This window comes from Halichoerus grypus, chromosome 2 (genome assembly GCF_964656455.1).
Source record: "Halichoerus grypus chromosome 2, mHalGry1.hap1.1, whole genome shotgun sequence".
Taxonomy (NCBI): domain Eukaryota; kingdom Metazoa; phylum Chordata; class Mammalia; order Carnivora; family Phocidae; genus Halichoerus; species Halichoerus grypus.
Window position 1 is genome coordinate 83624197 of NC_135713.1, and position 14987 is coordinate 83639183.

Below are 14987 nucleotides of genomic sequence, written 5' to 3' on the forward strand. Positions count from 1 at the left end.
TGTCTGAACTAAATTAATTTACAAGATTAAATTTCAATTTATATTATAAATGTTTATATTTATACAAAATATGTATTAAATGTGCTAAACTTTGTGCTGGCTCAGTGGCATTCTGGATTCAATACTATATCTCTAAGGTAAGACATTTTCCTCTCTAAAACACATGTACAAACAACAAAACAGGAGGGAGTCTTAATGAGAAGTAGCTATTTTGGAAGCAAATACATATAAAAGAGAACATTCTGTAAAGGCAAGACTCAAATTTCATAATTTGTCCAAACTTGAGGTTTGTGCTTCCTGGGCCTTCATAGTCTACACCCTGTGTTGGTCAGCTTGCCAACAAGATTGTACCATAAGGGACACTTCATCTAGCCCTGGCAGTCCCCTCCTTGAGTATTTAACACTGTTTTGTGCTGGTGTGGTAACAAGAAGTTCATGACAAGGTTTATATTTTAGTTTTTTTCTTGAGAAATCACAGTGCTTATTTTTTCACTCACATGGGATATTTATTTTACTATGTTAGTTTCACTTCTAATACATATATATTGAAACCATAAAGATAAAAACACAGCAGTCAAGAACCAAATACATTGAGTGGTTGTCACTTGTCTCAATTCTGAAGAATGAGCCCCAATGCTTAGACACTGAGTAGCAGCAAGTAATTCACTGTAACATCAGATTTATTTGTTTTTAAATTTGATCACTTTGGGTGAAATTTGTAAGTCCAAGAAACATAAAGAGATAAATTTCTTTCCTTAGACTTTGAAATATCTCAGAAAGAAATGTCAGATCTACTGCATTTAAACTAATTTATGATAGTTTTAAAAAGTATATAGTCCTTGGGGCACCTGGGTGGCTCAGTTGGTTAAGTGTCTGCCTTCGGCTCAGGTCATGATCCTAGGGGTCCTGGGATAGCGGGGAGCCTGCTTCTCACTCTCCCTCTGTCCTCCCCCCACTCATGTGCGCGTTCTCTCTCTCACTCTCTCTCTCATCTCTCTCAAAAACAAATAAAATCTTAAAAAAAAAAGTATATAGTCCAACAATTTACATTTTCAACTACAGTAAATCCACTTAGTTTGACTATCTGATAGTCAACCATATCAGAAGCTGGGGTTCAAGGACTTATCTGCACCCCTATTAGCACATCTCATTCTAGTGAAGGGCACAAATCTATAGACAAAACAACTTCCAATTCAACTATTTGCACAAAATTAATAGATAAATGCAGTATTCAATTAAGGCAAAGTGTGGATACTATCCTCTCGATGTGCTACTCCTAACTGCTTGCTTACATATGTCTTACATGATCTTGGCTGTAAGCTCCATGTTACTTATACATTTCCCAAACTGGAGACATCATCAGCAAATTAAGTTATTTCAAAATTAAGTAGCGAAAATAATGACATTCACATCAGCTAGTCCTTTAACTTGAAATTTACTCTGTTACGAAGAGGCAGATGGTCTATGTATTTTACTAAACTGAGAAAAAAGAAAATAAATTTTAAATTTTAAAGACATGCTATGCCAAGGCCCTGCCCACCTCTTGGCCCCATTTTCTAAGACTTCCTGTCTTGTGCACTAAGTGATAGCTATCCTGTCCTTTCTGTTGCTCAAGCATGTCAAGCTTGTTCTAGCCTCTGGGCCTTCCTTCGCTCTCACTATTTTCTCTGCCTCAAATGTTCCTGCCTCAATTTTTGCATTTCCTCTCAGTTCACATGTCATCTCCACAGTGATGCCTTCTCTGACAGCATATCACTCCAACTGATTTTGACCATAACACTCACCACTACCTGAAGTGTGTTTATCTACCCCTTTATGTCAGTCTCAAATGTTAAGGTATTTATGCCCAGAGTAGAAGCCCTGCCCCTTTTTGTTCACCACTGTGAACATGGTTGCTTGGCCTTTATTAGAAACTCAATAAATATTGATTAATGTAATGAATGCTTAAAATTAATCTAATGAAAGCACTCTGATTAAAGGGCCAAATTTAGGAAACAAGACCTTGCTTCTTAATACCGATATTCCTAATTTAATGAAAATTTATCTTGAAGAAATTCAAGGTAAATAATAAATTAGGTTCCACATTCATTCTTGGGAATAGGTACCCATGCAATGCCCATGTCTGTGTGCTATGCCGGTTACACTCAGGGAGCCCGATGGCATCTGAGAAGCCAACGCGCCCTGCACCGTCAGTGACTGATGCACTCTTAACAAAGTCATGAAATATTGGGGAAATAAAGAGTTATCTTGGAAACAGAACAGTCAAAGCTTATTAGTCTACTCAGTTTTGTCAGCCAGCCAACATACAGTGCTCCCCACTACCCTCAGTAAGTCTTCAACTCACTAAGCAAAGCAAGCTAGTTCACCTACTCACTTTATATCCTGCTGTGTTTGGGGTGCAGTTAAAATTACATCAACTTGTGCAGGTATTCCTGATGTTTTATAAAGTGATCAGCAAGAGCAGATGGGGCAGGCAGGAGTATGAAAAGAATAATGAAATTGAATACAGATCTGGGAGTTTGAAAGAGGTCTGAGAATGATGAGAACCTTTGCCAAACCTTAAGCTTTAGAATGTACTGCTTCTTCCTTGAGAACAGCATGTGCTACAGGGTGGGGCAAAGTGATTTTACTGCCAGATTTTTGATGCTGTGCTCAATTTAGTTTTCATTGTTTGCACTGGGGGCTTATTTTGGTATCACTGGTAATATAGGAGAATATCTATTAATATTTTGAGTCTTTATTAGAGTTTAAGTATAAGCTATAATTTAGCTTTAGATAATCTTTTAAAAGTATGCTGAATTTCTAAGTGGGATTTATTTTTACATTCAGATCCTTCTCTTTATGTCTCCCCATACCAGTTTTCAAAGCAACACTGGTGAAGAATTTTTAAAATGTATCTACACCTAAAATACTGGAAATGCATTGAAAAGTGTGAATAATACAATCACAATCTTCATATGAACAACTTTTTGTTACAGTAGAACTTGTGAAAAATAAATATTGAATTAGCGAATCTTTCTTAATTTAATGCTTATTCTTTCTTTTTTTTTTTTTTAGAGACCACATGCATGTGCACGAGCAATGCGGAGGGGCAGAGGGAGAGAGAGAATCTTAAGCAGACTCCATGCCCAGTGCTGAGCCCAACTGGGGCTCGATCCCTGAGATCATGTTCTGAGTCGAAATCAAGGGTCAGATGCCTAACTAACTGAGCCACCCAGGCACCCCTTATTATTAATTCTTGAGAATAAAACTATATATAATGGATTCAGATTCTTTTATAACATGCTGAAAATTTAACTGATACAGATGGTTCTCTTTTGTTCTGAAACTCTCATAAATACTTATACACTAAAAAAAACACAGAGGGATGATATCTACTAGATTTAACAAAAAGTTCTTAAAATATAGAGAATATTTATTTATTTATCACAGATTTTATTTTTAAGTAATCTTTACCCCCAACATGGAGCTCAAACCCACCACCCCAAGATCAAGAGTCACCTGCTTTACCGACTGAGCCAGCCAGGCACCCCAACACAGAGGACATTTAAAAGAAATGCAGTATTGTTACTTTCAAATGCTGGTAATGAAGTGTTAACGTTAAATACGTGCTTTTAAAATTATTATTTTAATATAATTATATTAATTTATATAAATTGTAAGACTGTTATGTAATCAGCCCGTAAATTATAGGCAAACAGATATGGCTAATATGGGTTTATGGGCTGATTACATGAGTCTTAAAACTTATTGAACAGTTTGATTTTAAATAGCCTAAACATATTGTGGTACCTAGCCTTCAAGAAGGCCTCAATGACATCCAGCTCCTACATGAATCAAGTGTGTAGTCCCCTCCCATAGTGAACCAGGGGTGTTCTGGGTGACCAGTAGAGTATGGGAGAAGAGATGGTATATGACTTCCAACATAATTCAGCTTTCATTTTGGTCATGCTCATTCTCCCTCTTGTAACATTCTCTCTGTAGGAAGCCCAACATTATGTTGAACAATCCTATAAAATGTCCAGAATATGAGGGTCTGATGCCTTCTAACTGCAGGAGTAGGCAGTGAGGAGTTTGGCCTTTGGCCAATGGGCAGATGAGTAAGCCATCTTGGGAAGAGAATTTCTGGTGAAGTCAAGCATTTGGATAACTGCAGCCCTCACCAATAGTGTGACTGCAACATCATGAAACAGCCTGGGCCAAAATCACCCAACAAAGCTACTCCTGGATTTCTGACCTTCAGAATTAAATGTCCGTCATTTAAACTGCTAAGTTTTGGTATAATTTGTTATGCAGCAATAGGTAACTAATATACATGTCCTCTTGCAACTTATCTGCCTTCTTATCCACCTTGGCCAAAAGCCAAAATCAACTGGATAAGTTTTGATTGAAGATTATAGTTAGAAATAAGCTGTATTTTAGACATTTCTTAAGGAATGAATGAGTATGTAAAATTATTTATAAAAGTATCTAATACTTATATATCCTGGTTTGGAATTTACCTGTGCAGTATTTTTTTCTTTTAAGATTTTATTTATTTATTTGAGAGAGAAAGAGCACAAGCAGGGGGAGCAGCAGAGGGAGAGGGAGAAGCAGGCTCCCTGCTGAGCACAATGCGGGGCTCAATCCCAGGACCCTTAGATCATGACCTGAGCCGAAGGCAGACGCTTAACCAACTGAGCCACCCAGGTGCCCCTTATCTGTGCAGTATTAATGAATAGTGTTAACACAAAAAAAAATATATGTAAAAGTCTAGAAAATACAAACTCATATTTTGTGACAGGAAATAGATCAGTGGTTGGCTGGAAATGAGAGAGTGGGGTGAAGAATTACCAAGAGGTCAGAGGAAATTTTGGGGGGTGATGGGTATGTCACAATCTTGACTGTATTCACAATCTTGACTGTATTGATGATTTTATAGGTATATACCTATATATACGTCAAAACTTAACAAATTGTACACTTTAAATGTGTATACTTCATTTTCCAAAAATGTTCAATATAGCTGTTTTTCCTTTTTTTAATTTTTAAAATTTTTGTAAAGATTTATTTATTTATTTATTTAAGACAGTGGTGGGGGAGGGGCAGAGGGAGAATATCTTCAAGCAAATGCCCCATTGAGTGCGGAGCCTGATATGGGGCTCTCTCATGACCCATGAGATCATGACTTGAGCTGAACCCAAGAGTTAGACACTTAACAGATTGAGCCACCCAGGTGCCCTAATACAGCTGTTTTTAAATACCTGACTACTATATCCACAATTCACCTAATTTTCAAATTTCCAGGTATGAATGTTATTAGACTTTGTTACTTTGGGATCTAGAAAATTAAGAGATTGATAGTTTTATTATATATTATTCTATCCTTATATCACTGAAGCATTTCATAAGCTATTATAATCTGTGTTGGAAAATCTGATTCAGAGTACTAGTATAATCAAATCAAAACATCTTCTTAAAATAATAGAAATTCATTATGGGAAACATGTTGAAAAATATGAAGATAGGTGATTTCATGTTCACATGTAGTCTTATAGTATTGAGAATAGTGGGAACTTCAAAGCACAGGAATTGAACAAATCTATAATGATTTTTTAAAGCCACAAAAGATTACCTGATACTTTCCTCAAAAGCTCATTTAGAGTTCTAGTCAACACTGTCCAGGAAAATTGACCCTTTAGCCTTTAAATCCTAATGGGTAAAATTTAAGTTGCATTTTTTGCTCTGAACTCATAACTTTTCAACATAGATAAAAAAAACTATCAAGGTGATGTAATCATATATATCATTTGCCCATGTTAAAATCAAAGTTTCCACATTAATTAAATTAAGTAATTATTACAAAGATAGCACTGCATGCCAAATTAAAAATATATATACATAGATAAACAATGATAGCAGATGGGTTTATGTCATTTGCCTCCTTACATTGACAATAACATCACATTTAACCTATTTTAATGATATCTAAAATAGAAATCATTCTGGGGCCCCTGGGTGGCTCAGTCAGTTGAGCATCTGCCTTCAGCTTAGGTCATAATTCCGGGGTCCTGGGATAGGCCCAGCGTTGGGCTCTCTGCTCAGTGGGGAGCCTGCTTCTCCCTCTGCCTCTGCCTGCCGCTCTGCCTACTTGTGCTCTATCTCTCTGTCAAATAAATAAAATCTTAAAAAAAAGAAAAACAACAGAAATCATTCTAAGATTAAGAAAAATGGTACTTTCATACAATATCTAAGTAAAATTTTATGGACATCATTAATTTTGGTAACATATTCAGTAAAACATTTAAAATACAATATTCTGTAGGGTATTTTATTATTTTATCATACCACAATCATCCTCTATTGTCAGGAAGCTGGAGAATTTTCTCTCCAAATATACTTTCCATATATTTTTTAAAATATTTTTTATTAAATATTTTTATTTATTTACTTGAGAGAGAGAGAGAGAGAGCACAAGCAGGAGGAGGGACAGAGGGAGAGGGAGAAGCAGGCTTCCCGCAGAGCAGGGAGCCTGATGCAGGGCTCAATCCCTGGACCCAGGGATCATGACCTGAGCCAAAGGCAGACTCTTAACAGGCTGAGCACCCAGGTACCCCTATTTTCTATATTTTTAAAATAAATGGAATGCTATCATTATTTTAATTCTACTATTTACACTTTTAAGATTAAAATGTTACTGAAAGTATCTGGTTTTCTTTTAGTAACACATACATACTAATTTTCTTAATCAATGATATTTAAAATATTATCACTTTTTAATTGCTGAATTCCAAACACGATTCCCTGGCTTGATAATGAAACCCAAATTGATTTTTTTAAATTATGAAATATTGAAAACATTATGAAAATGAGAAAAATATAAAATATCACCAGCTCCTCATCACCCAGATACAATAAACATTTTTCAAATTTTCTTCAAATTTTTGGTGTTTAAAGAAATGAAATATTACAGGTCAGAGCATCTCCTGCACCGCCCAGGGGAGGGAGCTCCGGGCATCTCGCGGTGTGGCCACTCCTCAGGGCCAAGAGTGGGGAAGCCGAGTTAGAGAAACCCCCAGACCTGAGCGCAGCCTCTTCCCACCACCCGAACCACTATAACCCTCTTCAACAAGGGCCTTTATTACAGTCTCTCAGCAGAGGTCAAGAACAAGATCGCTTCCAAGTATGATCATCAGGCAGGGGAAGATCTTCGAAATTGGACAGAAGAGGTGACAAGCATGCACACGGGCATCAACTTTCTGCTGGGTTTCAAAGATGGCATCATCTTCTGCGAGCTCATAAACTACAGCCAGGGCTCAGGGAAGGTTAATGAGTTCTCGTTAAACTGGCCTCAGTTGGAGAATATTGGCAACTTTATTAATGCTACTCAGGCTTATGGCATGAAGCCATGGGACATATTTGAAGCAAATGATCTTTTTGAGAATGGAAACACGACCCAGGTTCAGACTACACAGTTGGCTCTGGCAGGTCTGGCTAAAACAAAAGGATTCCATACGACATTGGGGTTAAGTATGCCGGAAAACAAACAAGAACGTTTTGAAGAAGGAAAATTAAAAGCTGGCCAACGTGTAAATGGTTTGCAACAAATGCGCCAGCCAGGCAGGTAGGGCAGTATGGGACCAGGAGGCAGCTTTATGATCCCCAAATGCAAACTGACAAACCTTTAGAGCAGACCACAATTAGCCTGCATCTGGGCACCAACAAAGGAGCCAGCCAGGCGGGGATGTTAGCACCAGGTTCCAGAAGAGATATCTACGATCAGAAGCTGACCTTACAACCAGCAGACAACTCAACAATTTCTCTACAGATGGGAACCAACAAAGTTGCTTCCCAGAAAGGAATGAGTGTGTTTGGGCTTTGGGGGGCAAGTATATGATCCCAAATACTGAGCCACTCCCACAGAACCTGTCATTCACAATGGAAGCCAAGGAAAAGGAGCAAATGGGTCTGAAATTAGTGATAGTGATTATCAGGCAGAACACCCAGATGAATATCATGGAGAGTACCAAGATGACTACCCAAGAGATTATCAATAGGGTGACCAAGGCACTGATTATTAGACTGACACAGAGGAGCTCAGTATTTAGCCCACTGTTTTTATTCAGTGAGAACCAAGCTAGCCTTGAGTAACTTTTATCTTGTCTTCCTAAAACACTATTATGCTTTTTGTACCTAAAGGAAATACTGCCTTTCATACATTCCCTTTTCCTTTTTCTGCCTCTTCCCTAAACAGTTGCCTTTTAGTGCTGTAAGAGTTCAATCCTACAGCAGAAGCAATAACTCGCATATGAAGTAAAAAGGAATACTATGGAAGGGGAGTACTCTTGTACAGCCAATTCTCTTATTAAAGACCTATGCATTTTTACAATCTACTTAATAAACTGAGATTTTCAAACAGTAGGAAGCTTTTTTTTTTTTTTTTTTTACAGTTTAGTATCTTGTTTCTATGTGGAGGACTAAACTCATGCTTATAGCTAAATGTGGTCTTCGGCTAACTAAATTTAAGATGCAGCATTTTAGAAATTTACATATCAATGTCTCTACATTATTGTTCACTAATGTTTAAATAAAATCCGGATCAGTGTGAAAAAAAATAAAGAAATAAAATGTTACAGATGCAGCTAAGTCCTATTCTTCTGCCCCTTCCTCCTAGAGGTAAAAAGTGAGTTTCCTTATATTTTAATTTCATATGCTTGAATACAGTATTATATATTTTGTTTTAAGCAAAGAATATTAATGGCAATTCCCAGAAAGGCCAATTAGAAAAGATTTTCAACTTTACTCTTTATCAGGGAATGCAAATTAAAATGACAGAGAGCTACTCTGTCACCGCTCAGACTGAAAAAAATTAGAAGTCTGACAACAGACTTGAAGTAGAAGGTAAAAAGGAACTTATGCACCACAGGTATAAGTTGGTACAATATTTTTAAAGAAATATTTAACAATTTTTTAGTAAAACTGGAGATATTCCGTTGCTATGGCCCAGAAATTACCCTTCTAGGTATCTACCCGAGAGAAAGTGTCACACTTAAACACTTCAGGAGGCATGTAGAAGGACTGTGTTAATACATGTAATAGCTAACACTTGCACCATGCTTCCTATGCGTCAGGCACTGTTGCAAGTCCTTCCTGTGCTTTTACCGTATTATGCTCATAACATACCTACCCTATAGAAAATGTACCACATTTTACAGATGAGTAAACTGAGGCACAGCAGTTCATAACTTGCCAAGTCGCATAACTCGGTGGACCCACAAACACATGCAATCTAGTTCTGAGTCTGTTAACCACTACGCTGTAGGGGTCACAGAAGTACTGTATGGAAGAACAAAAGAGTGGAAATCATCCAAGAGTCCACCAAGAAAGGAAGGAACAAACAGGCAACAGTACATTCAAGCAGAGCAGAACAGCACAGCCAGTAAGATGCATAAGCCAGACTGCACACAGGAGCTTGCATACATTTCAAAAACCTAACATAGGGAGAACAGGCAAGGTGCAAGATGATTTGTACTGTATGATACCTAAAGCTATCTTTATGATTTATTTCAAATAGCTATGATGTAATGTATGGTGATTAACATAACATAATAAAAAAATAGCTAAAATAGCTAAAGCAATCTTAGGCTCTATTAATGAAATTAAAGAATCAAGAGCAAAAAAAAAAAAAAATGGGAGAGACTTTTTTCCCCTTGGGGTTAAGAATCTTGAATAATGTGTCAGTTCCAGGAATCACAAGATTGATCAACTAGACTGGATTTTAAAGTAAGCAGCCAGAATGATGAAGGATTTTGCAGCGGTTTGGAGTATGCATGCAAAGTCTCTCAAATGAGGGAATAAGGCTGCTTATGTGCAAGAAAGGACAATATTCTCCATCATCCCCCTCTTTCATCACAGACTTCCCATCAAATGTGTGGGTACGCACTTATGATAGGACTTATCTTTTTGACTTAGGACAATTCTCTTCATACAAAAACATTAATAAATACTACAACAACTCCGCTTAACTTTATATACATTAGATAGGGTTTTCTCAAATACACAGAAGGATGTTAAATCCCAACTTGTGCACAAAAAATAGTCACAGAAAACTACATAATAGTAAAAAAATATGGCTACTTTTACACAAACAGAAAAGGTTAACAAATGACAAAAAAAATACATTTTAATTCTTTTTATATTGTAAAGTCTTAGAAAATAGGTCTACCAAGGAATTTCCCCCACCTACTGAAATAGACCATCAACAAAAAAGTACTCTTAGGAGGAGATATACTTACTTAGGAGGAGATTTCAGCACTGAAAGCAATGATCTGTACAAGGTCATAGAATTAAGCTCTTTTTCCTCACTACCCACATGAGCCTCCTCTGCATAATAAACAATGGAGGCCTGTAAAGAGCCCACAATGTTGACATCAGTTCATCTAGACCATCAGCCTCCACAGAGCAAGATTACTCTTTATAGAAAAGCAGTCAATCTAAAACAAAGATCTCTGCTAAGAAAAGACCATTCTAATAAAGACAAATCTTTGAAAGATAAAGAAGTTAACATGAGTGCTGACACGCATGGCTAAAATGTTAATTTTCATGGAAACTTAATGGACATATAAGTGGGGGTATATTAAATGTTAATTACTCTTAATCTTAGCTGTTGAAAAAAATGCTTTAGGTTTGGGTGTGGCAACTCCTTTTGAAAAGCTTGTTGGCACTCCAGTGTAGACCTTGCTATGATTTCTTTCCAACATTGGACACACCTTGTTCAAAAGACAAATGACTCATAAGAGGCCACAATCCAAAATGTGATATTCAGCATTTAACTTGCTAATGATACCCCAGAAGTAGCCACAGCTCCTGCTGTGAGAAAAATAGCAGACAGGGGATTAAAAATGATGGCTTCTCTATTTCACTAGAATCAGTTGTGCAAGAATAGTAAAAATACAGTTTAAAGAGTGTCAGATAAGGTAATAAGGAGAAAGGCCACAGGCGGGTTGTGAAAGTGTGCCAACGTCAATACATGTTACTCAATGTTTGCACCACTTAACAAAAATAAGCCAAGCATAGAAGGTGAAAATGGTTAGATGAGAAAGGAGAAAACACACCTGAAACGAGTGTAACATTGTGTGCCAACTACACTTCAATTAGAAAGAAAGACAGAAAGACAGAAAGACAGACAGAAAGAAAGAAAGAAAGAAAGAAAAGAAAGGAAGGAAGGAAGAACACAAAGGACCTAATGTAAGAACTGAAAAGCAAATTTGTACTACAATGATTAAAAACACCAAGTGTGACACTTGGTATCCGGTATCAAATACCTATGTATTATCAATGAAAAAAGGCCAGCTAGGACTTATTTCTTCCTCCAAAGTCCATAAGCATATTTATGCATGTTTTAACATCATTTCAATTGTTGTACAGAATTTTTTATTTTAAATACTGGCACAAGCCACAAAAAGTTGTTAATATATATTTGGTTTACCTATTCATTCTTTCAATACAATTTTGTGAATTCTATGATGTGATGTCATAATGATGGACCCCTTTTTTGCTCTTATGAGCTCACAGCATAGTAATGGGCAGAAACCTACATAAATATTTCTGTTTAACAATAAAATTATGCTATCATAGAGTTATATGGGGATCAGTTTTCTATTAAAGCTCACTCTTACTCCTAGAAGAACAAAATTATTTTATTGCTATCCAGTTCTACTAGGATAAAAGTGATGCACTAGATCTCATGTACATTGAACTCTGATAATGTAATGACCCTTTCGTGTACATATGATTTTAACAGAACCCCAAGGAGAAGACAATATTCAAAATGGTGAAATTTCAGGAACAACAATCAAGAGTTAATGAATACCTTTTAGTTGTTTTTGCTTTTATAACCTCCCTCAATTCAGAGTGTGTAGGCAAATGGCCATTTTACACCTGTATCTAAGGTCAACCTTGTGTTTGTTCTTTTTCCACATAAATTTCTGGAATGCTGAATTTTTAAAAATTGTGGTACAAAATCTTACTGTGAATTACACAAGTAAAGGAAGTTAAGGGTTGGCTAGTTAATGTTGTTAAATATTTATGTTAAACCATATAAAAGGATGACAGATGAAATACTGGGTAGAGTTGAATTATTACAACTCCAAGTTAGGTTTTAGTTTGTAGGTTTCCACTTTCAATATGAAATCAGTTATTATTAAAAGTCTCACCCCATCTAACATTTATTGGCCCTACATTAAGGACAAACAAACTAAATCTAAACCTTAATTAATTCATTTAATAAATATGCATTGAGTGTTTTTTATTGGCTCAGCACTGTTCTAGGTGATGAGTATACAGTAGTAATGAAAGCAGCCATGGTTCTCACCCTCCCGTAGCATACGGTCTCATGGGGAAAACAGCAATGAATGAATAAATAACCACAACATGCCAAGTACTATAGAGGAAAGGAAAAATGAACTGGGAGAATACTGTGTGCTGAGGATGAGGGAGGTCTGAATAAAGTAAATGATGAGGAAGGTCTCCCTAAGAACGTGACACTTAACATGATCCCTGACTTGAGTGAAGGGATCTGCAATGTGGGGAGCCAAGGACAAGGGAAAAATGTATTCTAGGAAGAGGCCACTGTACCCACAAATGTTTCAAGACAGGGGACCCTCAGGGAACCAAGGCAAAGTCATTGTGGCTGGAGCATAGTGAGTGAGGGGCCGAGTGCTGGGGAAGGGGGCAGACTGATGAGGCCCACCACGCTGGCCACACACTGTTATAGAAGCCACACTAAGATGTGTGAACTGAATTTAAAGAGGAGTGGGAAGCCATTAAAGGGTTTCAACAGAGGACATACATGACATTTTTAAAAGATGACACTGATTTCTCAATATAGATTAAGTTGGAAGCAAACTAAAGGTGAAGCAGGGAGACCAACTAGAAGCCAATTTCAGTAGTCACATAAGGCACATGGTGGGCTAGAAAAAAGGTAGTGGATAGGTTTGGAAAAAAAGTATATGAAGCCATGGCATAATCTGGAGGTAGGATCAACAGAACTTGCTGATAGGTTGGATACTTGGGTAATGTGCAGGAAGGAATGAATAATGCTGAAGAAACTCTGGGAAAGATGGTCCCAATTATTGAGATATGGAAAAATGTGGGAGGAACAAGTTCTGAGGGAATATTAAACATTTTGTTTGGACATGTTAAGTTGGAGATACCTATGAAACACCCAAGAGGAGAAATGAGGGGCAACAAAGTATATAAGACCAGAGCTTCAAAGAGTGGTTTGTAGTGGAGATATAAATTTGCAAGTAATGAAACAAACAAATGGTACTTAAAGCTATAGCTAATGATGAGATCACTGCTGGAGAGTGGGGAGGAGTGTATCTACAATTTCAGCATGCAGAAAAATTTCCTGGGGCAATTCTGATTCAGTAGGTTAGGGGTGGGGACTTTGATTCTGCATTTGTATTAAACTCTATAGGTGGGTCTCATCCTACTACCATTCTGTTAAATACTGTCATAGAAACAGAAAGTAAGTGAGCCCAGCAGTGAACTAAGACATTCCAGCAATTGGTATCTGGCCAGAAGAGGAGTCTGAGGAGCTAAAGCCATAGACCTACTAGGAGAGAGTGGTCCATGCAATCTATACCATCTTCAAAGGGAAACTGAAAGGTATCTGTCTATTAGGTACTACTAGCAAGACTCTGGTCAGGGTTCCCTTGAGCAAGTTCCTATAAAACAGTGCCAAGAACAGGCCTCCAGAACAATAGGTTGGCTCAAGTGCTCAGTAAATTTGTGCTTTGTCATTGTAAGAAGAAAACACAGACAATATCAGCAACTGGATTGCGGATGCCTTCTAAGTATGACTACTGCTATTCTAAAATCAGGAGAGGGCATCATGGGATTGGTACTGGCCATGCTGGAGTTAATGAGCTCTTGGCCAACCCACTTCAATATTACCAAGGGTAGGGAATAAGTAACACCACTATCTTTTCTTCTTTTCTTTTCTGTAGCATGCTACTAGCCTAAAGACCCTGGTATTTATTAACTCCTTAAAACAACAGGTTAAGACAAGTAGGCCCAGACAAATTATGAGGCAGATTCATTTCTTTTTCTCAATTTATATTCTGTTAGCCAATCCCTTCCTAGCACTCCACATCTCCATACTGCTCTGTTTGGAATGGTCACAACCGAGTCCTTACCTGTGTCAGACAAACCAACTTCATAACCCTTCCTTTGATCACTTCTCAAAGCTTGTCCCATTTCATGTAGGCTTGTGTAATAAGTTGATCGTATAATTTTTATATGCTGATGAGTTTGCTATCACCCACAAATTTGCATTTTAAAGGGAGATTTGTGGATACAAACTTTAATTTGAAGGAATTGAGCTAGTATTGGAATATTCCTACATAATTATGGAGGAGTTATACTAAGATATACTTTTTTTTTTTAAGATTTTATTTATTTATTTGGCAGAGAGATAGCGAGAGCAGGAACACAAGCAGGGGGAGTGGGAGAGGGAGAAGCAGGCCTCCCGCTGAGCAGGGAGCCTGACGTGGGGCTCGATCCCAGGATCATGACCTGAGCGGAAGGCAGATTAACAACTGAGCCACCCAGGCGCCCCTGGAGAAGATAATTTTAATAATCCTTAATCAACATCACACAGATTGCTATTTCACCTGTAAAGTCTCCACAGTTTAAAAAGTCTTTGAGTTAATTGCCTGGGAGCAAGCAACCATTTTAAAAGCAATGCCAAGAGATTGTAAATTACTTCATAAAGCTGATTTCTTGTTATGGGATAGCTGAAAGAAATGTTTTGTTTTGTTTTGTTTTTGAGATTTTATTTATTTATTTAGTAGCACGCAAGTGGAGGGGGCGCAGAGAGAGAGGAAGAGAGATAATCTCCAGCAGACTCCACACTGAGCTGAGCCCGAGATCATGACCTGAGTCGAAATCAAGAGTTGGATGCTCAGCTGACTGAACCACCCAGGTGCCCCTTGAAAGAGACC

The 14987-nt window shown here is 37.4% G+C and overlaps 1 protein-coding gene and 1 pseudogene across 1 annotated transcript in view; one reads left to right on the forward strand and one right to left on the reverse strand.

Moving 5' to 3' along the window:
- The window catches only part of ADGRV1 (adhesion G protein-coupled receptor V1), a 506902-nt gene that overhangs the window by 233544 nt on the left and 258371 nt on the right, over positions 1–14987 (reverse strand). The window lies entirely within an intron of this gene.
- Positions 7061–8036, forward strand: LOC118521938 (calponin-3 pseudogene; annotated as a pseudogene).